Here is a 23,949-nt window from a genome sequence, read left to right as displayed (position 1 = left end):
TGAATAGAGTGCATGTTATAGAAGAGGTGGTGCTTGTGGTTTTAAAACATAAAAGTATGGAAAGCCCCAGGACCCGATTAAGTGTATCACAGGACATTGTGGGATGCTAGGGAAGAGGTTGAGGAGCTACTAGTAAGGGTATTTGTACCATTGACAGCCATGTGTGATCGACTGGAAGGCTGGAGGATGGCATAGTGGGCAGTGAAGGAGGTTTTCTAATGTTACAAAGGGATCTTGATGAAATGGGTGAATGGGCTGAAAAACTGTCGATGGAATTCAATCTGAATAAATGCGAGGTAATGCATTTGGTAAAACAAACAAGAGTAGAGCTTATACAATTAATGTTCGGGCCTCGGTTAGTGTTTTAGAGAAGCGGGACCTCCGGGTTCAGGTCATAATTCTTGGACCATGCCTCACAGGATGGATAAGACAGTGCTTGGCTATTGCTCAGTCCATTGATTGTAGGATTTCAGACATGATTATGATATTGTACAGACATTGGTGAGGACTCTTCTGCAATACTCTGTCCAGTTCTGAAGGGTGTTCAGAAGAGACTTACCAAGACCATGCTGGGTATGAAATGCTTGAGTTCTGAAAAACGGCTGGATACGCAGAATTATTTTGCAGTGGAGCCGGGAGGTTGAGAGATGACCTTATAGACGTTTAAGAAAAAATGTTGGGATATAGATAGAGTTAATGGTAGTTGCCTTTTCCTTCGGATGAGGGAGTCTCAAGTGGAGGGGCCACATTTTTAGGTTAGAAGAGAGAGATGATAAAAAGAAAAAGGATATAAGGGGCAAATTGTTACACAGGGTTGTTTGGGTATGGAATGAACTTCCTGAGGTAGATGTCGGTACAATTACAACGTTTAAAAGACATTTAGTTAAGTACATGGATAGGAAAGCATTTGGAGGGAACAGGCAGCGGAGATGAGTTTAGTTTGAGATTATGGTTGGTATCAACTGAAGGGTCAGTTTTCATGCAGTACAGCTCTGACAACAATATGATTTTGATCCTTTATTTAAAAAAGGCTGCAATGGAAATCCAGGGAACTGAAAACCAATTAGCCCAATGTCAGTGGTGGGTTAGTTGTGAAAGTGATTCTGCCGGACAGGAGTTACATTCATTTGTAAAGGCAAGGATTGATGAAAGATAGTCATCAGGGCTTTGTGCATACAAAGTCAAGTCTCACTAACTTGATTGCTTTTGTTGAAGTGGTGACCATACATTGTCTGCACCAACATCAGCAGGGGCCTTTGTCAGGATTTAGCATGATATACTGGTTCAGAAGGTTAGATTACATGGGATCAGGGAGAGCTCACCAACTGGATACAAAATTAGCTTGATAGCAGGAGACAGAGGGTGGTGGGAGAGGATTGCTTTTCAGACTGGAGGCCTGTGACCAGCAGTGTGCTTTAAGGATTGGGGCTGGGTCCACTGATGTGCATCATCTACATAAACGATTTGGTTGAGAATATCGGAGTCATTGTTAGTAATTTTGTGGATGACCAAATTAATGGTGGAGTGGGCAGTGAATACGGTTATCAAAGGTGATCTCCACCAATTAGGCCAGTGGACCAAGCATGAAAGATGGATTTCAATTCAGGTATTGAGTTTCGGACTAACAAGGAATGAAAGATAGAGTTTAAAATCAGGTGTTGGATCTTGTTAAGACAAACCAGGGAGGAGTAACATAGTTAATGGCAGGGCCCTGGGCAGTGTTGTTGAACAGAGACAGACCAAGGGGTGCAGTTACGTTGTTCTTTGGAAGTGGCATCACAGGTGGACAGGGTGGGAAAAGTGGCATTTAGCATACTTGCCGTCATTGGCCAACACTTTGATACATGAGTTGGAGATATTTGTAACATCCTCTTCAATATTTCACTTGGACAGATGAGGCTTATGTGGGGTGACCTTGTATAGGTTTAAAAAACGATGCGGGGAGTAAGAATGGTGAATAGCCAATGGTAAGTGAGTCCAAAACTCGAGGGTATAAACGGGAGGTGAGAGCGCAAAGATTTAAAGAGGGAGCGGAGGGGCTACATCCACAGAGGATGGTGCATAGACGGAATGAACTGCCAGGGGCACATGGGAGAAACAAGAACAATTACAACATGGAAAAGAAATTTAGGCAGGTACATGGAGAGCAGAAGGTTTGAAGGGATATGGGCCAAACGTAGACAAATGCGACTTGTTCAGTTTTGGAAAAATGGTCAGCAATGATGAGTTGGATTGAAGGTTCTGTTTCGATGCTGCATGACCCTGTACCCAATTAAAGAGAAGGAGAATACTGAGATAAGGCATGTTGTAGATACTGAAGCAAGCTATAGCGATCGGGATGGCAGTCTGGAATGCGGTATGTTTCAAATATACAGAGGGCCTATATGGAAGGAAGGAGGTTACAGAGATAGGAGTTAAGAATTATTGAACACACTGATCCACAAGACATACAATAGCTATAATGTTGGAGACTGTACACAGAACAGAAACATCCCAGGCAGCATTCCCACCCTCTTGTGGGACTCCTGCTTTCCCCTCTGATCCTCACTAAGACAGCACAGGCCTGGATTGATAACTTTGAACTTTCTATGCTGTCTCAGTACAACGTAAGTTAAAGTGGACGTGGTAATTGAGCCAGAAGTGTGTCCGTACTGCGCTCCCCCTCCATCACTGTACCGATGTCATGTCCTGTTAGCTGATGTTTGGATCCGTCTCATTGCTCTCTGCTCTGTGCACTGTGAGTGATCTTACATCACTACAGGATGTATTGAAGGCTCCAGATCTCCCTGTCTTTTGTCTCTCTGGCTGACCAACCACTTTCAATCTGGTGATGGACGAGACATCCAGCAGCTGGGAAGTCTATTGATTCGGAACCCTCCTGAGTACCTACAGGAGACAGACAAATACACAGAATGGAAAATTACACTGATGTAGTGAAGGTTACACGTGTAGAATGGCACTGAGTCCCACAGAGATCTGGAAAATAACAGCCTCCACCCCTGGCCTGAGTTGTTGCGTCTCTCTGGAGTGGAGAATTATGTTAGCTCAGGATCTGAAGTAGCTGCAAGAGTGAGAGGCACTGACAGCGGCAGCAATTAGATCCACACAGGGAGGGATATTATATGGAGAGAGTCTGAGTGATAGCACCAGCGTGTAAGAAGATGTCATGATCAAACAATTGTGTCAGAAGAATAGGTTTAACTTCATGATGCACTGGTATCAGTGCTCAGGGATGAGCAATGTGTGAGCAGGTGAAATGATGACCTAGTCGTATTATTGCTAGAGAATGTATCCTAAATCTCAGCTAATGTTCAGGGGAGACAGGTTTGAATCCCACCGTCTGAAATGGTGGAATTTGAAATCAATAAATTCAAATATTATAATTAACATTCCATAATTACGTATGAAACCATTGCTAATGTACAAAAAAATCCAAATACTTGTCCTTTCGAGAAGGACATCTGATCACTCTCACGAGGTCTGCATTACATACCCACAGCAAAGTGTTTTCCAAATCCAAATAGAAAAAGGTGATGCATCGGAACAGGATGGGGATGTGGCTGAAGACAAGCAGAATTGACCAGGATGGGATAAGGTTTAACTAAAACCGTACATTAGCGAATTGGTTTGTGATAGGAAATTGGGGGAAAGAGTACAGAACTTCTTTTTCCACATCGACAAAGTCTCTTCAATAAGGTCGCTGGATTTGTGACACATATGAAAGAAATTTAGAGACCAGGGTGATGTGGTTACAGGGTGAACAAAAGTTGGAACATAAATATTCAATGGTTCAAAAACTTTTGGAACCTCAGGCAAAATGGAAAATGCTAATAATAATGGGTAACATATGCCTTAGACAGAAAGCTGTGGGGTGGGATGGGGGGGGAGGAGAGGTGTCCTTAAAAATGAACGGGCAAACACTGGTCACAAAATATCCGTAGCAGATAATGTTAAGAATAAGGCACAAGATATCAAATAAGTACAGTTAGAGTAAGAGGATCCCCAACTAAGCAGTGGGGCCTGTTAGAAATCAGTCCATGGAGCAGGAGGAAGTAGGTGAAGTCTTCAATGAATACTTTCCATCTGTATTCACACAGGAGAAAGACATTGCAGCCAGGGATTTCACTTGGGATGGTAAGGTTCTGGAACATATTAAGATCAATGAGAAGGAGGCGTTAAATGGATACACAGGCAAAAAGGTGGAGAAATTCCCAGTAGCAATAAAATATATCCCAGGCTATTATGGGAGGGAAGGGAGCAGATTGCTGGGTCCCTGGCAGATATATTTAATACTTTGCTGGCCACAGGTGAAGTGCAGAATGACTGGAAGATCGCTAATATGGTTCCTTTGTTCAAGAGCAGCAGGGATAGGCCAGGTAATTACAGAGCAGATAGTCTGACAGCAGGCGGAGGGAGATTATTGGGAACAATTCTGAGGGACACGATGAATCAACATTCAAAAGTACAGGAATACATTAGGGATTGTCTGTATGGATTTGGTAGAGGACTGTCCTCTGATATTGATGAGGGCAGTGCAGAGGATGTGGTCGACATGGAGTTCAGTTAAGGTCTTTGACAAAGTCCCTCAAGGAAGGCTGGTCCAAAAAGGAAGAGCCAGTGGGATCCAAGGCAAGTTGGTAAATTGGATCCACAATTGGTGGAGGGTTGTTTTTATGATTGAAAGCCTTTGTCCAGCGGATGTACCACAGGGACCTGTGCAGGAACCATTGCTGGTTATTAGGTACATTAATATCTCGAATATGAAAGCAGAAGGAATTATTAGTAGGTTTGCAGATGACATGAAAGGTGAGGGTGTTGTTCAGAGTGAGGGGAATGGTCTCAGGCTGCAGTCTGATATCGATCAGATGATAAACTGAGCAGGGTAATGGCAGATGGAGTTTACTTATGATCACTGTGAGGTAATACACTGTGGGAAGTCTCATAAATGAACGATATACATCATGAATGGTAGGTCCTCCCGGAGTACTGAAGAACACAGGGACCATGGTGGGCAAGTCCCTGGATGTCTGAAGGTGTCAGCACAGGTTGACAGGGTCGGGAAGGCTCCTGATCTGGGAGCAGGAGGGGGACGCATATCCTGGTGGGAAGAGTTGCCAGAGCTACTAGAGAGGATTTAAACTAGTCCTGCAGGGGTGTGGGATCCAAAACAGTTGTAAGGCCAGAAAGAAGTTTGAGGCTGGTACAGATGTTCAAGAGAGCAATAAAAATAGACAAAAGGCAGGCAAGAACACAGCAAGGTAAAAACAATGACTGCAGATGCTGAAAACCAAATACTGGATTAGTGGTGTGGAAGAGCACAGCAGTTCAGGCAGCATCCAACGAGTAGTGAAATCGACGTTTCGGGCAAAAGCCCTTCATCAGGAATAAAGGCAGTGAGCCTGAAGCGTGGAGAGATAAGCTAGAGGAGGGTGGGGGTGGGGAGAGAGTAGCATAGAGTACAATGGGGGAGTGGGGGAGGAGATGAAGGTGATAGGTCAAGGAGGAGAGGGTGGAGTGGATAGGTGGAAAAGAAGATAGGCAGGTCGGACAAGTCCGGACAAGTCAAGGAGACAGTTACTGAGCTGGAAGTTTGAAACTAGGATGAGGTGGGGGAAAGGGAAATGAGGAAGCTGTTGAAGTCCACATTGATGCCGTGGGGTTGAAGTGTTCCGAGGCGGAAGATGGGATGTTCTTCCTCCAGGCGTCTGGTGGTGAGGGAGCGGCGGTGAAGGAGGCCCAGGACCTCCATGTCCTCGGCAGAGTGGGAGGGGGAGTTGAAATGTTGTGCCACGGGGCGGTTTGTTTGATTGGTGCGGGTGTCTCGGAGATGTTCCCTAAAGCGCTCTGCTAGGAGACGCCCAGTCTCCCCAATGTAGAGGAGACGACATCGGGAGCAACGGATACAATAAATGATATTGGTGGATGTGCAGGTGAAAGTTTGATGGACGTGGAAGGCTCCTTTAGGGCCTTGGATAGAGGTGAGGGAGGAGGTGTGGGCACAGGTTTTACAGTTCCTGCGGTGGCAGGGGAAAGTGCCAGAATGTGAGGGTGGGTCGTAGGGGGGTGTGGACCTGACCAGGTAGTCACGGAGGGAACGGTCTTTGCGGAAGGCGGAAAGGGGTGGGGAGGGAAATATATCCCTGGTGGTGGGTCTTTTTGGAGGTGGCAGAAATGTCGGTGGATGATTTGGTTGATGCGAAGGTTTGTAGGGTGGAAGGTGAGCACCAGGGGCGTTCTGTCCTTGTTACGGTTGGAGGGGTGGGGTCTGAGGGCGGAGGTGCGGAGGTGGACGAGATGCGTTGGAAGGCATCTTTAACCACGTGGGAAGGGAAATTGCGGTCTCTAAAGAAGGAGGCCATCCGGTGTGTCCTCTGGTGGAACTGGTCCTCCTGGGAGCAGATACGGCGGAGGCGGAGGAATTGGTAATACGGGATGGCATTTTTGCGAGAGATAGGGTGGGAAGAGGTGTAATCCAGGTAGCTATGGGAGTCGGTGGTTTTGTAAAAAATGTCGGTGTCAAGTTGGTTGTCATTAATGGAGATGGAGAGGTCCAGGAAGGGGAGCGAGGTGTCAGAGATAGTCAAGGTAAATTTAAGGTCAGGGTGGAATGTGTTGGTAAAGTTGATGAATTGCTCAACCTCCTCGCGGGAGCACGAGGTGGCGCCAATGCAGTCATCAATGTAGCGGAGGATGAGGTGGGGAGTGGTGCCGGTGTAATTACAGAAGATCAACTCTTCCACATAGCCAACAAAGAGACAGGCATAGCTGGGGCCCATACGTGTGCCCATGGCTACGCCTTTGGTCTGGAGGAAGTGGGAGGATTCAAAGGAGAAATTGTTAAGGGTGAGGACCAGTTCAGCCAAACGAATGAGAGTGTCAGTGGAAGGGTACTGATGGGGACGTCTGGAGAGGAAAAATCGGAGGGCTTGGAGGCCCTGGTCATGGCGAATGGAGGTGTAGAGGGATTTGATATGGTGAAGATAAGGCTTTGGGGGCCGGGGAAACGGAAGTCTTGGAGGAGGTGGAGGGCGTGGGTGGTGTCTCGAACGTATGTGGGGAGTTCCAGGACTAGGGGGGATAGGGCAGTGTCAAGGTAGGTAGAGATGAGTTCAGTGAGGCAGGAGCATGCTGAGACAATGGGTCGGCCAGGGTGGTCAGGCTTGTGGATCTTGGGAAGGAGGTAGAACTGGGCAGTGCGGGGTTCCCAGACTATGAGATTGGAAGCTGTGGGTGGGAGATCTCCTGAGGTGATGAGTTTCTGTATGGTCTGGGAGATGATGGTTTGGTGATGGGGGTGGGGTCATGGTCGAGGGGGCATAGGAAGAGGTGTCTGGCTTCAGCGGTGTCAGCAGTCAATGAGGGAAAATTGATTAATTAAACTGCATTTATTTCAATGCAAAGGGCCGGACAGATAAGGCAGATGAATCCAGAGCACGAATGGAAACATGGGACTGGGATAGCACAGGTATAACACACCTGATGGAGCGACAGGTCTGGCAGCTCAATGTTCCAGGGTACATATGCTACAGGATGGATAGAACAGGAGGCAGAACAGGAGGAGAGCTGGTGGTTTTGATTGCGGGAAACATCCCAGTAGTACCTAGAGGGAGTACTCATGCAGGATCGCCCAGTTAAGCAATATTAGTGGAACTGAGAAATAAAAATTGGTCATCAGTTTACTACGATTGTACTACAGCGATAGGCATTGGGAGATGGAGGAGCAAATATGTCGGTAGATCTAAGATCTGTTAGAATACTAGGGTTGTAACGGCAGGGGATTTTAACCTTTCCAAACCTGGACTGGAATTGCTCATGTGTTAAGCATTTGAATGGAAGGAATTGGTTAAGTGTGTTCCAGAAACTCCCAGTCATTATGTAAATGGCCCAACTGGAGAAAGGGGCTAAACCTGACGTTACCTTGGGAACAAGGTAAGGAACGGGTCTGAGGTGTTAGTGGGGGAGCACTTTGGAAAGTCACTACAATTGCATTACAGTGAAAATAGTAATGGAAAAGGACAGGTCTAGTTCACAAGTTCAAGTTATACAATGGAGCAAGATAGTATTAGACAGGAATTTTAAAAGTAGATTTGGGAAGGCTATTTGCAGGTAAAGGGAAGTCTGGCAAGTCGGAATATCTTAAAACCGAGGTAAAAGGAGCGTTCAGCGCCTGCATGTTCCTGTTAGTGTGCAGCTCAATGCTGACAGAATTAGGCAACACTGGCTGAGTTTCGATGTTCTGGTCAAGAAAAAGTGGGCACATGTCAGATATAACTGGCTGACTCAAGTGAATCCCCTCAGGAGCATCGGGGCTGTAGAAATACACTTTGGATGGAAATCAGGAATGCAAAAAAGGAACATGAGATAGGTTTGGTAGAGAAAGTTAAGGAGCGTCCAAAGAGATTCTACATGTGAACGAAGAGCAAAATAAGAGCTCAGGACAAACCCGATCTCCTTAACGATCAATGAAGCCAACGATGTGTGAAACTACAAGATCTGAAACTAATATTTCACTTTGGAACTTACTGTGGATAAAGACTGGGGTGCTCAGGGAACTAAACAGTGTTTGGCCTGACCACTATTGAAATACTGTGTGCAATTCTGGTCTCAATGCCATAGGAAGCGTGCTGTGGAACATGAAAGGGTTCAGAAGAAATGACCAAGGATGTTCGCCAGTTTGGAGGGTTTGCGCTCCAGGGAAAAGATGAATAGGCTGGGGCTGTTTTAAACTGAACATGGGAGGCTGAGGAGTTACCTGATAAAGTTGTTTAAAATCATGATTGTCATCAATAGAATGAATCCACAAGGACTTTTCCCCAGGCTGGGGGATTGCAAACCAACAGGCCATAGATTTAAAGTGCGAGGGGAACTTTTCAAAGGGACCTAAAGGACAACTGGTTCCTGCAGAGTGTTTGGAATAAGCTGCCACAGGAAATAGTGGAGGCTGATATAAATAAATTTAAAAGGCGTGTGGATGGGTATATGAATACGAAGGGTTGGGAGGGATATTGGCAACATTCTGGCAAATGTGACTAGATACATTATGCAGGAGTTGGTCCGAAGGATCTGTGTCCGTGCTATACATCTCTATGACTCAATGTCTTGAAATGATTCCACATTATAGAAGAGAAGGTGCTGGAGGGTTTAAAACAGAAAGGTAGATAAATCCCCAGGACCTGATCAAATGTATCTCAGGACATTGTGGGAAGCTGGTGAAGAAATTGTTGGGACCCGAGCAAAGATATTTGCACCATGGAGAGCTTTGTGTGAAAGGCTCGCAGACTGGAGGGTAGCCTTGTGGACAGTGAAGAAGGTTTTCTAAGATTACAAAGGCATCCTGATGACATTCGTGAATGGCTCAAACACTGCAGAAGCTGTTCAATCTGAATAAATGCGAGGTAATGCAATTGGAACAACAAGCATGAGCAGGGCTTGTACAATTAATGGTAGGACCTTCAGTAGTGTTATAGAACAGAGAGACCTCAGGGTTCAGGTACATAATTCTTTGAAGTTTGCAACGTGGAAAGACATGATGGTTAAAAAAAAAGGTGCTTGCGACACTTGCTTTCATTGCTCAGTCCTTTGGATATAGGAGTTGGGAAATCACATTGAGATTCTACAGGCCATTGGTGAGTCCTCTTCTGGAATGTTGTGTCCAGTCCTGGTCACCCAGTTACAGGAAAGATATTATTGATTTGGAGAGGGTTCAGATGAGATTTACTGGGATGGGTCTGGTTATGGAAGTTTTCAGTTCTAAAGAAAGGCTGGTTAGGTTGGTATTTTTTCATTGAAACCTGAATGTTGACAGATGGCCTCATAGAAGCTTAGAAAATAATGAGGGGGATAAATAGAGTTAATGGGAGTTGCATTTTCCCATAGACAGGGAAGTTTCAAGACTAGGGGCTACATTTTTAAGTTAAAGAGGGGTAAACATGGGAACAATTACAATGTTTTAAAGACATTAGGATTAGTGCAGGAATAGGAAAGGTTTGAAGGGATATGATCCAGGAACAGGCAGGTTGGACAAGATCAGTTTTAGTGTAAGGTTAGTGTTAACCGAACAGTGCGGTATGACTCTCTGACTATGATTATAATGTTGTGCCATTAATTAAGAAAGGCTGCAAGAGAAAGCCAGGAAACTACAGACTGATGAGCCAGACAGCAGGGTGGGTCAGTTTTTGGATGTAATTCTGAGAGGTAGGACTTACATGCTTTTGGAAAGACAAGGACTGATTACAGACAGTCAGCATGGCTTTGTGCATGGGAAAACATGTCTCACAAACTTGAATGGAGTTTGTTCAAGATGTGACCAAGAAGATAGACAAATGCAGAGCAACAGATGTTGTTTCTGGTTTCAGCAAACCCTTGGTCAGGGTGTAGCATGATCTATTGGTTAGTAAATGTAGATCACAAAGGATCAGACAGAGGTGGCCAACTGTATACAAAATGGGATGACAGTGGGAGACAGGGTGGGAGAGGGTTGTTGTTCAGACTGGAGACCGCTGACCATCAGTATGTTGTAAGGATTGGTGTTGGGAACACTGTTGTGCACCATTTACCTAAATGATTTGAGTCAAAATATAGGAGTCCCTGTTAGTATGTTTGTGGATACCAAGATTAGTGGAAGAGTGGGCAGGGAATATAGGCATTGAAAGGGATGGTAATCAACTGGGCCAGTGGGCCAAGGAATGAAAGATTGAGATTAATTCAGGTGTTGGATTTAATTAAGAAAAACCAGGGCGGACTATCACAATTAACGGCAGGGCACTGGACAGTGTTGTCAAACAGAGAGAGAGTAAGGGGTCCAGTTACATTGTTCCTTGGAAGTGGCATCATAGGTGGACAGGGTGGAGAAAGCAGCATTTGACACACTTGCTTTCATTGGTCAGAGCATTGAGTACATGTGTTGGAGATATTTGTAACATTTTCGTCAATATTTCCTCTGGGCAGAGGAGGCCACGGGGTGATCTTATAAAGATTTATGAAACCATGTAGGGCCTAAGCAAGGTGAATAGCTAAGGGTATGTGAGTCCAAAGCTAGAGGCATAAACGTGAGGTGAGAGAGCAAGGATTTAAAGAGGGAGCTGAGGGGCAATATTTTCCACAGAGGATGGTGCATAGACAGAATGGACTGCCAGAGGAAATGGTAAAAACAAGTACAATTACAACATGGAAAAGACACTTGGGCAGGTGCATGGAGAGGAGAAGATGTGAAGGGATAGGGGCAAACACAGGCTAATGCGACTCATTCCATTTTGGAAACCTCGGCCGAATAGTCATGAAGCTCAGAAACAGAACTTTTGTCTCCAGTTGTTGGAGCAGGAGACTATCGAGACAAGACATGTTGTAGAGAGTGAAGCCAGTTACATCGATATGGATGGTCGTCTGAACTGGAGGCTTCAAATATGTGAAGTAATTTGTGAGAAGGGAGGAGATCACAGAGGTAGGAACTGTTACAGATTTAGAATGATTGATGACACTGGTCCACAAGACATGCCATAGATACAGTGTTGGAGAGGGAATAGGGAATAGAAAGATCCCAGACAGCATTACCACCTTCTCGTGGGAGGCCTGCTTTCCCCTCTGTTGTCCTGATGCTCACCAAGACATCACATGCCTGGATTGAAAAGTGGGAACTCCCGATGCTGTCTCAGTACAACAAAACTTAAAGTAAAAAGTGGTGACTGAGCCTGGGGTGTGTCTGTTTTGTGCTCCCCCTCCAGCACTATATCAATGTCATGTCTTGTTAACTGATGTCTGGAGCCCTCTCATTGCTGTCTGCTCTGTGCACTGGAGGGATCTTACCTGGCAGCAGGATTCATTGAAGGCTGCCGACCTCACTGACCTTTGGCTGACCAACCATCTTCCTAACCAGTCGTTGGCAAATCTATTGAGACAGGAACTCCCTACGTACCTGTAGAAGACACAGAATAGGCAGAATGGGAAATTAGACTGGTGCTGTGACGGTCACACATGGGGAATGGCACTGAGCCCCACAGAGATCTGGAAAATCAAAGTTTGGGAGAAGATTTGTAGCTCGGATGCTTGTTGTTGTGGTTCTGTTCGCGGAGCTGGGAATTTGTCTTGCAAACGTTTCGTCCCCTGTCCAGGTGACATCCTCAGTGCTTGGGAGCCTCCTGTGAAGCGCTTCTGTGCTGTTTCCTCCGGCATTTATAGTGGCCTGTCTCTGCCGCTTCCGGTTGTCAGTTCGAGCTGTCCGCTTTAGTGGCCGGTACATTGGGTCCAGGTCGATCTGTTTGTTGATAGAGTCTTTGGTTGAGTGCCATGCCTCTAGGAATTCACTGGCTGTTCTCTGTTTGGCTTGCCCTATAATGGTAGTGTTGTCCCAGTCGAATTCATGTTGCTTGTCGTCTGTGTGTGTGGCTACTAAGGATAGCTGGTCGTGTCGTTTCGTGGCTTGTTGGTGTTCGTGTATACGGATCGTTAACTGTCTTCCTGTTTGTCCGATGTCGTGTTTTTTGCAGTCCTTGCATGGGATTTTGTACACTACATTAGTTTTGCTCATGTTGGGTATCGGGCCCTTTGTTCTGGTGAGTTGTTGTCTGAGCGTGGCTGTTGGTTTGTGTGCTGTTATGAGTCCTAGTGGTCGCATAGTCTGGCTGTCAGTTCAGAAATGCTCCTGATGTATGGTAGTGTGGCTAGTCCTTTGAGTTGCGGCATGTCCTCGTTCCGTTGTCTCTCCCTTAGGCATCTGTTGATGAAATTGCGAGGGTATCCGTTTTTGGCGAATACTTTGTATAGGTGTTCCTCTTCGCCTTTTTGTCGTTCTGGTGTGCTGCAGTGTGTTGTGGCCCTTTTGAATAGTGTCCTGATGCAACTTCGTTTGTGTGTGTTGGGGTGGTTGCTTTCATAGTTTAGGACTTGTCCCAGTCTCCATTCCTGACCTGTTGCGTCTCTCTGGAGTGGAGAATGCTGTTGGCTCAGGATCTGGAGTAGCTGCAAGAATGAGAGATGCTGACAGGAGCAGCAATTAGACCCACACAGTGAGGGATAGCACATTGAGAGATACTGAGAAATATCACTTGAGTGCAGGATGAAACAATTGTGCAGGAAGAAAGGGTTTTCATTCATGTTGCACTGGGATGCGCAACCTGTGAGCAGGCGAAGTGACAGCCTTGTGGTGTTATTGTGAGACAATTTATCCAGAAACCTGTAAGTGAGTATTAAACAATTGCTGATGTTAAGAAAAATCCATCGTTTGCATTCATGCCTTTAGTGAAGTAATCTAAGATGGGACTGGGATATCACAGGTATTACAGAACAACAGCTGAGGCGGGGGGACAGGACAGTCAGCTCAATGTTCCAGGGGACGGATGCTGCAGGAAGGATAGAAGGGGAGCTGGGAGAGGAGGAGAGCTGCTGGTTCTGACTGGGTGAAATATCACGGCAGGACTGAGAGAGGATATTCCTGCAGTATCGCCCAGTGAAACTGTGTTCGTGGAATTAATCAATAACAATGGGTCTTTCCTTTCCTCTGATTGTTCTATAGACCCCGATATCCCGCCCTCCTGCACCTTGACCTTCTCAAGATGGCGGCCCTGAGCCCCGCGCTCCCTCCACCCTCAAACAAATGGCGGCCGCCACTCGGGGCCGCTTCCCTGATCAGATACCGCCACCTCCTTACCCGGGCCTGGAGGGTCTTTTTCACCTGTATCTGGGACTTGTGAAATCTCTCCGCTCCTTTCTCCCAGCGAGGCTCCGACACACCGGCTCTGAAACCGATTGCAGCCGCTGCCGGAGAAAGTAGCTCCATTTTGTTCTCTCTCTCTGTCCTTATTAATGTGACCCTGCGCATGCTTCGCATATAAACAAAACTGCGCGTGCGTCTGATGTTATCGGTGAGTTTATAGAGAATATTCATATCAACACAGAATCATGGGTGCAATGTTAGTCATTAACAATTGCTCTGCCGAGTTGCAGGCATTGCGATATTTAGCATGCAAAAAGACTGTTCGGTTCAATTCAACCAAATCGACCAGGTATATAAATTATCAATTGTTCTGGGAGTTTGAAAATAAGTTTCTCACTCGTGCTGTGCAAATCGATTGTATATATGTACTATATCAGATTTACATCTCAAGTATTTCTTAAAATCTCACATTGATTTATGTTCCACTATGTAGTGAGAATGATCAATCCGACAAAACAGTTTGCTTTCTGACCAATCATGAAGCGTTCACTCCCGAGAATGCTTTGGGCCCGCTCCTCACACACTCTGGTTGGAGGACCGGCCGCTGCTCGGTCCTCCAGTTCTGCCCCATTCTCCCAATTGCAGAGTTGATTCAGGCGTGACTCAGCGGGCTAGGGGACAATGGAAGTTAGAGTCTATGCCTTGTTATGCGCTGAAAATATCCCAAATCTTGGACCGAGCGGCCTGGGTTCAATTCACAGCTTGTGCATGTGTGTGTAATAATAACTTTGACCAGGTTCATTAGGAAAAACAAGGGAAGTCAGAAACAGAGTTAAAACAATAGAAAATGCATGCAATGTGGTCGAGCTCTCATTGCTCAGATGATTTTAGTCTTTACGAAGTGTTTCAGGGCTCTCGTGGGAGCCAGTACAGACTATTGCACTTCTCCTAGTGCACAGCCAGATGCCACGATTGTGGGGCAAAGTGCTGTGGTGGGATATAGAGTTGCTTTTCTGGAAGGCGCTCGGTTTTGGTGGTGAAAATACGTGAGAAGGAGTAGGGTTTTGTATGTAGTTAGCTGTTCCCCTCCTGTTGCAGCATCTTATTATTGCCCTGACGCTACCCTGTATATGTTTGGTGGAGATCAGTGACATTTTGTAAGCCCACAATACAAGATCCGCCACTCTGTTTAAGACAGCAGAAATCTCTTGTAGCACTTTAGTCACAGAACAATACAGTGAAGAACAGGCCCTTTGCTCCATGATGTTGTGCTGACCTGTGAACTGTCCACAGCTCGTCCTGCTACAATATCCCAAAATCACCCATGTGCTTATCTAAGGATTGATTAAATCTTCCTAATGTGGCTGAGTTGACTACATTAGCAGGCATTCCACACCCTTACCACTCTGAGTAAAGAACCTGCCTCTGACATCTGCCTTAAATCTATCACCCCTCAACTTGTAGTTATGCCCCCTCATACAAGCTGACGTAATTATCCTAGGAAAAAGACTTCCAACGTCTACCCTGATCATCTTGTATGTCTCTATCACATCCCACCTTAGCCTTCTTGCCAATGAGAAGAGGTTCAAATCTCTCAGCCTTTCTGCATAAGTCATTTCCTCCAAACCAGGCAACATCCTGGGAAATCTCCTCTGCACCTTTTCCAATGCTTCCATATCCTTCCCGAAATATGGGCACCAGAACTACACACAATATTCCAAGTATAACCGCACCAGCGTTTTGTATAGTTGCAGCGTGATATTGTGGCTCTGGAACTTAATCCCTCTACGAATTAAACCTCACACACCGTATGCCTTCTTAACAGCACTATCCACCTGGGTGGCAACTATCGGGGATCTATGTGTTTGGACTCCAAGATCCCTCTGCACATCCACACAAACAAGAATCTTTCCATTGACCAAGTACTCTGCCTTCCTGTTATTCTTCCCAAAGTACATCACCTCACATTTAGCTGCATTGAACTCCATTTGCTGCATCTCACCCAATTCTGCAGTTTGTCCAAGTCCCTCTGCAACCTGTAACATTCTTCCACACTGTCCACTACTCAACGAAATTTGTGTCTTTGTCAAATTTACTGATCCATCCACCTATTCCTGAATCTAAGTCATTTATAAAAATGACAAATATTAGTGGTCCCAAAACAGATCCTCTTGTCACACTACTATTTTCTGTCAACCACCACTCGCTGCCTTCTTGCAGAAAGCCAGTTTCTAATCCAAACTCCGAAATCACCCTCAATTCCATGTCTGTGCATTTTCTGCAACAGCCTACCATGTGGAACCTGATCAAAGGCTTTATTGAAATCCATTTACACCACGTCAACTGCCTTACCCGCATCTACATGCTTGGTCACCTTCTCAAAAAACTCAATGAGGTTTGTAAGACACGACCTGCCCTTGATGAAACCATGTTGACTATCTGGAATCAAATTGTTGTTTGCTAGATGATTATAAATCTTACCTATTACCACTTATAATCTTTTCCAAAACCTTTCGCATAACACTTAATGGTAAGGTCCCAGGGAGAGTTGCTGAACACAGAGACCTTGGAGTGCAGGCTCATAGCTCCTTGAAAGTGGAGTCGCAGGTAGATAGGATAGTGAAGAAGGCGTTTGATATGCTTTCTTTTATTCGTCAGAGTATTGAGTACAGGAGTTGGGAGGTCATGTTGCGGCTGTGCAGGACATTGGTTACGTCACGCTCGGAATATTGCATGCAATTTTGGTCTCCTTCCTATTGGAAAGATGCTGTGAAACGTGAAAGGGTCCAGAAAAGGTTTACAAGGATGTTGCCAGGGTTGGAGGATCTGAGCTACGGGGAGAGGCTGAAGAGGCTTGGGGTTGTTTTCCCTGGAGCGTCGGAGGCTGAGGGGTGACATTATAGAGTTTTACAAAATTATGACGTGCATGGAAAAGATAAATAGACAAAGTCTTTTCCCTGGGGTCGGGGAGTTCATAACTAGAGGACATAGGTTTAGAGTGAGAGAGGAAAGATATAAAAGAGACCTAAGGGGCAATTGTTTCACCTAGAGGGTGGTACGTGTATGAAATGAGCTGCCAGAGGATGTGGTGGAGGCTGGTACAATTGCAACATTTAAGAGGCATTTGGATGGGTATATGAATAGGAAGGGTTTGGAGGGATATGGGCCGGGTGCTGGCAGGTGGGACTAGATTGGGTTGGGATATCTGGTCGGCATGGACGGGTTGGACCGAAGGGTCTGTTTCCATGCTGGACATCTCTCTATGACTCTATGTGTGAAGTGTAGTCCCAACAATGACACTTGCGGTGCTCCCCTCTTCACTAGTTCCCATCGTGAAAAAGACCCCTTTCTTCACATTCTCTGCCATATGGCAATCAGACTGGGGCTCGGAGTTGGAGAAACAGCAGAGCAGGAGGCTCGAAATCAGCACCGAGTCACATAGGGAGTGACCATGTGAGGGAGCAACTTGGAGCAGGAGCTTGAGGCTCACCCAAACCTCGGAGGTGAATGCACCAAAGTAGGAGGATATAAATCAACACTGAGGATCGAGGCCTAGTCGTGCCTGGGAGTAACAGAGACGGTGAACCTGTGAGGGAGCAGCGGAGAGTGGGAGCTGGCGGATTACACATAACTGGGAGTCACAGAGACATTGACCCTGTGAGGGAGCAGAGTGGAGTGGGCCTGGAGGATTACACGTACCTGACAGTCACAGATATGGTGACATTGTGAGAGAGCAGAGTGGAGAGGGAGCTGGAGGATTACACGTACCTGGGAGTCACGGAGATAACCTTCTGCGGCTGGGACCTGCCTGCATTGAGTTTGAAAGAAGTGCAAGAGCCATCACAGAAAAGGCTATAGGTTCATTGGCTGACAATAAACCGTTATTATTGACTGTCAGTTAATTGCTGTAAGTCAGCAAATTTATTTTTTCAACTTCTGAAGTAAGGACTGAACTCAGAAATATGAGTCAGATGTGAAATTCTGAGCCAGTATAATAAATTATCCTCAGTAAGCCACTGTTGAATAAAGGACTTATCCATATTGTTATGTCCCGGATGTTAACTTCATTCTAAGTCATTAAGTGAGTTACTCTAGACTTTGATCATTTTATGACATGATGTGGCATGTTTGTCAGATGGAAAATGTGTTCTGTTACGTTGAGAAGTCATAGCCCCTGCTAGATGAACATGAGGTCTTGGAGATCAGATAGTGACTAGAGACTCTGTGATGCTGAGAGTTAGGGGGATAGCGCGCACACATAGAACAAATCACACTGATATGACAGCTGGAATAAGGAAGGGAATGGGGATTAAGCAATCGAAGAGAAACAGTCAGGGAATCCAGGAAAAGCCTGATGTATCCCTCCCAATTCAGTTTCCCAGTTTGGAAGCTGATGAAGGTGCTGGCTGGTCAGGGGAGTGCAGTCAGAGCCATGTCTGTGGCACCACAAGCAGCCTGACTGTACAGGAGGGGAGGGAGAAGGAAGGAGGAGCAATAGTCACAGGGGAGTCAGTAAATTGAAGAAGGTATCAGTGTTTCTGTAATTCCAGGATAGTGGGGTTAAGAATATAACGGTGTCTGCAGGACATTCGTCTGGGGGACAGTGAGCAGTCAGTGGTCACGTCCATGCTGGTAGGAATGACCTGCGTAGGAAGGGTGAAGTGGTCTGGCAATCAAAATGTAGGGAGCTAGGTGGATGGTTAGCAAGTGGGAACTCAAATGTGGTAATACCTGGAATATTCCCAGCGCTGTGTACAAGTGAGAACAGAATTTAGAGTTTTAGGTAGATGAGTGTGAGACTGGAAAGACGGTGCAACAGGAAGGGCTTCAGCTTCCTGGGGCACTGGCACTGGCACTGGTTCTGGGGAAGGCAGCAACTGTACAAGCTGGATGGGCTAACGTGACAGAGCTGGGACTGAATTTCTTATGGGGAGTGTGGAAGGAATTGAAATTAACTTGACGTGTGTATGGGATTCAAAAAGGAATAGTAGAGGAGACTACCAGAATTCCCAAAATAATGAGAGATTCAGTTGGTACTAATTTACAACAACCAGTTTATCAGTGGAAGATGGAGAAAGAAAGAAAACCTTAATCTGAGGTACTCTGCATGGACATGAATACTTGGAGTTTGGGGAGTTCCAGATGCAGATTGGTGTGTGGAAATCTGGCTCAAGGAATGGCAGGACTGGATGTTAAATATTGCTGGGGATAAAGGATTCCAAAATGATAGAAGGCAAGGGAAAGGATGAAGTTAGAAGTACTGGTTTAGATTAGTGTTAGTTAAGGTGTCCAAGAGAAAGAGGATTCGTCCAAGGACAGAATGAAATTGGCTGGAGCTACAGAACAAAAAGTGTACACTTACACTGTGAGGTACAGTCTGTCGGCCAGCAACCAAAGAAATGATGGAGAGAATAAATCTGCAGGCGCATTTGAGAGCAATGAGATACTACATATTTTTGTTGCAGGGTCACGAGGGGCGAGTATTCCTGGATTACATGGAGGAATGCTCACTGCAGTAATATGTGTCCAGCCCAAGAGAGCATGCAGTGTTGGACCTGGTCTTTGGGAAAAGGTGGGGCAAGAGGATCCAATGTCAGTAGGGGAAAATTTTGGGTCACAGTGATCATTTTATTGGAAAGTTCAGGATGATGGTAGAGAATGATATACAGTAATTGAGAGTGAGAAACGTTAGTTGACTGAAAGCAGCCTTAAATGGGGCAAGAATGAAGCTGGGAAGTTTTGACTGGAACACCAATTTGGTCAGAAAATGACAAACTGAACCATGGGCTCCCTGCAAAGAGGAGATGGCTTGGGTCCAGTCGAGGAATGGTCCCTCAAATAGGAATGGCAGGATAAACAACCCCAGTGTTCCCTCATTGACAGTGAAGAACAATAGAATTCGCGTCAGATGGAGAATCGAATTGGGAACCATGAGGAATACTGAAGGTTCAGAGGGGAGATGGTAGAGCAGAGCGGAATTATGGGAAAACTGATAGCCACCATAGAGCTGTCTCAGAATCTTCCTGTAGGCCCCTCATAATGAGCGTGTTAAAAGATGGAGTAAGGCTGCATCGAAATTAGAAAGAGGATTTCTACCTGGAAAAACATCTCCACAAGTCGTTAGGATGTACTTAGATGCGTTGTAGCTGCATGTTTGACTGAAACATTCATGAGGCGATTGTATGATTTTTGATACAAAACAAATGTGAGGCTGTGAATGAAGGAGGAGATCATTTCTCAGCAAAGAGTTCAGTTGAAAAGCTGGTCACATTGGCCACATGACACCCTTCTGTGCCATAAGGCGTCTGTGCTATTCAGTGTGATGTCTTGAGAGTCCTCCAAATCCATAAATATCTCGTCTTTGTAACCTCGTCGATCCTAAGTGATACATACTAATCTCTGCAACTTCCATCAGCCAATGTCGCCCTCCCTGTCTCTGTAACTCATACAGGCCATATAAACCTTCTTTCCCTGGAATGTCCTCCAGCCCCGATAACCTTTCCTCTCTACAAATATTTCTCAAGTCTTTACAGCTCTCCCCTTCTCTGCAACTACTCTGATCCATAGAAACCTAATCTTTGCAATCTCCTCCAATCCATAGAACAATCAGCGTTACTAACCCCCTCCTGACCTGACAGATTTCAGTATCTCCATAAACCCCAACCACGACAGTGTTCATTAAACGTGACATGCGTGGACCCATTGCGGTGCTTCAAACTCCATGAGGCAGCCATACTCTCTATGACAGACAGACTCAGTCTGGAACCTCCTCTGTCTTTAAGACATTATGCACTGCCTGCACTCCTCTGTTTCCCCTTTGCACATTCCCTTTCCAACCCACCCACCTGCATCACTCCACAATTGGAGCCGTCAAGGGCAGAGGTCTGTGGAATAGCCTCCCTAACCTTCTCTATCCTCCTTTAAGATGTATTTTAAAATCATTCTCTTTAATCAATGTTTTCATCATTCATGAAGCACCTGAGGAGATTGTGAAAGATTCCATACAATGCAAGCAGTTGTTGTTATTGCCATAAATTAGGACAAACAGGAATGATGCATTCAAAGTTCTAACAAGGAAGTCACTGATAGGCGTAGTGTATAGGCCACCAAATAATTACATCACATTGGGATGGGAAATAAAGAAATAAGTAACTAATGCCTGTAAAATTGGTACGGCTATTATCATGAGTGATTTTAATCTACATGTAGATTGGTCGAACCAGCTCAGTCAGGGTAGCCTTGAGGACTTCATTAAGCGTATCCATGATAGATTTCTTGAACAGTATGAAACGGAACTACAAGGGAGCAAGCTAACCAAGATCTGGCCCTGTGCAATGAGACAGTAATAATTAATGATCTCAGAGTTAGGGATCCTCTTGGAAGACATGATCGCTGTATGGTTGAATTTAGAATACATATGGAGAGTGTGAAGATAAAATCTAATACCTCAGCCTTATGCTTGAACATAGGAAACGACAACAGAATGAGGGAGAACCTGGATAAAGTCGACTGGAAACAAAGAATTTATGGTGGGACAGTTGATGAGCAGTGGAATATTTTCAAAGGCACTTCACAAAGTGCTCAGCAAAGTTATATTGCAGTGAAAAGGAACGACGATAAGAAAAAGCATACTCTGCAATGGGTATCTAAGGAAAGCAATCAAATTGAAAGAGAAGGCATACAAAGTGACTAAAAACAGCATGAAACTAGAACTGAGAAAACATTAAAGGTCGACAGAAAGCCACAGAAGAGCTATAAAGAAACATAAGATAGAACATGATAAAAATGAACTAGCACAAACTATAAAGACAGATAGCAAAAGTTTATATAGATATATATAACGAGAAAAGAGTGGCTAAAGTAAGTGTTGGTCCTTTGGAAAATGAGAAGCCGTATTTAGTTATGGGATATCACAGCGGAGGATACTAATACCTTGCCAGTAATTAGTAAAGAGACAAAGGAAGGTGAGGATATGGAAACAATCATTATTACAGAACAGCTAGTGTTGGACTGTTGGAGGTAATTGAACTAACGATAGAAAAGTCTCTTGATGCTGATGGAATGCATCCCATGGTACTAAAAGAGATGCCAGGAGAATAGCAAATGCATTGGCAGTATTTTTCCAAAATTCACTGGACCCTGTGGCAGGCACAGCAGATTGGAAAACAGCAAAAGTTTCGGCACTGTTTTAAAAAGCAGGTGGACAAAAAATGGGGAATTATGCACCAGTTAGCTTATTCTCTGTGGGGGAAAAATGCTTGGGTCTATTGGAAAGGAAGAAATAGCAAGGAATCGCAATAGTAAATGTCCCATTGGACAGACACATGTTATGTTCCAGCTGTCGTGGGTGCTGGTGAGGCCACACCTGGAGTACTGTGTGTACAGGTCATGACATTTCAGATTGGACTGGGGGACAGTCCTGCTGCTGTTGTTGGCCCACAGAGAGGTGGAAGTTGCAGGGTCAAGAGGGCTGATTTTGTGGTTGCATTTGCCAGTGCATTGGTAGATGTAATGTGGTCCATTCAGTTCCATTCCTTTGTTGAGACTGTGCAGTGATTAATACAATGAGTGATTTGATTGGCCACTGTCAGGTTTCGTTCCCTTAAGGACATTGTCAATAGCAGAATAACATCCCCAGTGGTTCCATGACAATCAGTAGATTCTGCATTCCAGTTATTTTTTTCTTGACTTCAAATCCACCCTCTACCGAGGTGGTATTCAAACCTGGACTTCAGTTGTATATTTTAATATTCTTGATAAAAGTTAAATACGTCAGGTTTGTTCACTCATTTTTAGTATCACTATCACAGTTTTGTTTATTTATTTATTTCTAAAACAACGTCCATTATCCTGTCTCCTCCATCCTCCCCTCCAACAACAAGAGTGAGGAGTACATGGAGTTTCTCTGTCACTATGACTGAGATAATCTGATCAACTGCTTCTGCTAATTCCACCCCTCCCACTAGCCCACGGAGCCAAACTGCCTCACAATGGTGCTCCTCATTTTAGTCCTAAACTTGCATTTTTCTCCAGTCTCTTGTCAATCCTTATTAGAGGTCATCTTGACCCTTTACCCTCGTCTAGATAAATCATAGACATTACAAATCTCTGTCTCCTCCTCCTGATTGTCACCGCCCCGACCGCCACATTGCCAATTCACAGATATTGTTCCTTGTTCTGTCTGTTTTTTCTGGTTATGTCCTTCTCTCCCATTCAGCTACAAACTAATATTTGACTACACCATCGTTTCCACTCCGTCTCCACTCTCCCTTTTCTTTCTGAATTCCTTGTATTTGGTGTCACTCCAGAATCTATCCTTGGCCCCTCCTGTTTTTCACCTACATACTGCCAGGAGGTGACATTGTCCAAAAGTACCATTTAGTTTTCACATGTATACCGACAATGCTTATCATCCCTCTCCATTGCTCCACAGTTACTCAGTTATCAAACGGCTTATCATGCTTCCACTACTCTATTCGCTGTAATTTCCTTCAATGAAACACTGCAATGGTTAAACCTATTGCCTTCAGTTACTATTACAAATTCCTTTCCCTTACTGCTGAGCCCCTCCCTCCCACTGGGAACTGTCTGAGGCAGAACTAGACAATGTTGCTGTCATATCTGACCCCAAAGTGGCCTTCTGATCAGACATCTACACAATCACAAACACCAGGAATTTCAATCTCTAAAAAGTTGCTTGTCTCCTCCTCACTCCAGCTCCATTGCTACTGAAACCCGTTACCCGTGTCAGTGTTACCATAAACTTGACAAATCTGAAACCGAACCCTTGATTCCGTTACTGACCCAGAATCTGGGTCCGGACTCTCCCATGATGGGACACATACTCTCAGTATTTACCCTGCCAAACCTCAACAGAATCGTGTGTATTTCAAAGAGATCATCTCTCATTCTCCAAAATCTAGGTTGTAGAGTCCCAACTTGTTCATCCCTTATTTAAAAGATAATCTCTCCAAACCAGCGATCATCCTATTGAATCTTCCCTGAAATGCCTCCAATAGAGTGTCGCATTTCCTTGTATAAAGGGACCAAATCTGTTCACATTACTCCAGATATGGTGCTCACACCAGCACATTGTGCAGCTGCCCTCAGGTATATACTCCAAACCCTTATTATGAAAACCCTTGAAATCAGGAACAATATCCAATTCCCCTTCCTGACGACCTGTTGTAATTGTGTGCTAGCTTCCTGTGTTACCCCTGGTCCCTTTGTGTTGCAGTTTTCTACATTTTCACACCATTTAAATAGTCCTCTGTTCTTTTGTTATCTCCTCCAAAATGAAC

Source organism: Chiloscyllium punctatum, chromosome 19 (assembly GCF_047496795.1).
Source record: "Chiloscyllium punctatum isolate Juve2018m chromosome 19, sChiPun1.3, whole genome shotgun sequence".
In the NCBI taxonomy this organism is placed as follows: domain Eukaryota; kingdom Metazoa; phylum Chordata; class Chondrichthyes; order Orectolobiformes; family Hemiscylliidae; genus Chiloscyllium; species Chiloscyllium punctatum.
The sequence above is the reverse complement of the archived record's forward strand: the minus strand, read 5'-3'. Positions refer to the sequence as shown.